The sequence below is a fragment of the Microtus ochrogaster genome, linkage group LG1 (assembly GCF_000317375.1).
Source record: "Microtus ochrogaster isolate Prairie Vole_2 linkage group LG1, MicOch1.0, whole genome shotgun sequence".
In the NCBI taxonomy this organism is placed as follows: Eukaryota; Metazoa; Chordata; class Mammalia; order Rodentia; family Cricetidae; genus Microtus; species Microtus ochrogaster.
In genome coordinates, this window is record NC_022027.1 from 17,880,504 (window position 1) to 17,882,904 (window position 2,401).

Here is a 2,401-nt window from a genome sequence, read left to right on the forward strand (position 1 = left end):
AATGCAAACTTGTGCAACCACTCTGGAAAGCAGTGTGGCGGTTCCTCAGGAAATTTGGGATCAACCTACCCCTGGATCCAGCAATATTATGATACTTCTTAAGCAAAATACCAAAATAAATTGACCTTTGATTTTAAAATACTACCCTGACTTGAATATGCTTAAAGACCTTTGTAATCTGTTTTGTTCATGGAGTGGAATGAGATACTTTTAAGGGATGTCAACATCATGGTAGCACTTCCCACACCACAGATTAAAGCTTTCTCCATGAGCTTCCTCTTTTAGCTTTGCTGTCCTATGCTTTACTCCTTAGCTATATATAGTTTTCAATGAAGTCACTGGGTGCATTTCAGGGACTTTTTAACCCTACTGGAAGGAATGTTAGACACTACTATCTGCCCTTCTGCTTTTTTTTTTAAGCAGAGATAACACCACTGACACACATTTTAAAACAATTAATTTGTCAAATTGGTATATAATTCCAACTCTTCAATCCTACAATTAAGCAATCAAAATCACTTAGTGATAACCTGTCTGTCTTTAATCAGTCTGATTGCACAGTTCTTTCCATGTGAATATATAAGTATTTGTTGAACAAATACTTTAAACAAAAGTTGGATGCATACTGATGTGATTTTAATCTCAAAGATCTTCTACTGTTTGTCTTGAACATTGCTTCACATTAGTGGCACTTTTCGGAGTGGTTTTGAAATTTTCTGGAGTTTAGGAATACTGGGGAGAAGTAGGTCACCAGCAGTGGTCTTTGAAAGTTGAAGGTCTCCAGGTTCTGGCTATGATAAACAAAGCTGCTATAAACATAGTTGAGCACATGTTCTTGTGGAGCATCCTTTGGATATATACCCAAAAGTGGGTCTTGAAGAAGGCTGTCTCCTAATTTTCTGGGAAATCGCCACACTGACATTCGAAGGGGTTGTAACAGCTTGCATTCCCACAAGCAATGCAGAAGTGTTCCCTTTCCCCCACAATCTCTCCAGCATAACTTGTCATCAGTGTTTTTGATCTTGGCCATTCTTACAGGTGTAAGATGGAATCTCAGGGTTGTTTTGATTTGCATTTTTCCAATGTCTAAGGATATTGAACATTTCCTTAAATGTCTTTCAGCCATTTTAGAATCTTCTTTTGAGAGTTCTCTGTTAAGTTCTGTACTCCATTTATTTTATTGGATTATGTGTTCTTTTGGTGACCAATTTCTTGAGTTATTTGTATATTTTGGAGATCAGACCTCTGTAAATGCCCCTCGAATAGATAAGGAAAATGTGGTACATTTACACAATGGAGTACTACACAGCAGGAAAAAAATAATGACATCTTGAATTTTGCAGGAAAAATGGATAGAGCTAGAAAAGATTATTTTGAGTGAGGTAAGCCAGACACAAAAAGACAATTATCACATGTACTCACTCATAGGTGGTTTTTAAACATAAAGCAAAGAAAACCAGCCTAGAAACCACAATCCCAGAGAACTTGGACAACAATAAGGTCACTAAGAGAGACTTACATAGATCTAATCTACATGGGAAGTAGAAATATACAAGATCTCCTAAGTAAATTGGGAGCTTGGGGACCTTGGGGGAAGTTAGAAAGGAGGGGGGAAGAGGCAGAGAGGGGAGCAGAGAAAAATGTAGAGCTCAATAAAAATCAATAAAAAAAGAAAGTTGAAAGTTTGATTTGAATGTGAATATTTGAAAATCTTCAGACAGAATTTTCTGTAATCTATTTTGGAAACAGTAATAGGAAATTGTTTATATGCCTATTCCATCTTAATTTTTCTTACAATTTTCAATCAATAATAGGTATTTTAATTCTTAAAGAACATATCAAAAACATATACATCAAAAATCAAACTAGCAAACAACCAGATAAATAATAAAAACAAAGCAGCAGCAGCAGCAGCAGCAGCAACAAAAACAAAAAACCCTGAAAATTCTAGAAGCAGAAATTCTTAGATAAATACGACCTATGAAAATTCTATCAAGCACTTATAAGCAACTTATGTACACACTGAATATGCAAAACGTATCACTTAAATGTCTACCAGAGTGGAAAAGTCTAGGACATAATGGACTTACTGCTGAATTGTGTCAAATATAGATAATGAGATAGCACCAATATTTTCAAATTCTAGAAGAAAAAGAGGATTATGACCATTCTCACTTCATGAAGCAGGTACTACATTGATTTCTGCACAAAATGGTGAAATAATTTTACATCAGACAAGTTGCTGTCATCAGGCTTTCAAATATCCACATTCAAATCATTCCTTTGTTTCCCAAGGTATCTATTTCTGTCCATATTTATTTATCGGATATTCATTAAATATTTATTTATTATCAATTATGAGTCAGGGGTTGACAAAACCAACCAACATTGTGTCTCTGAA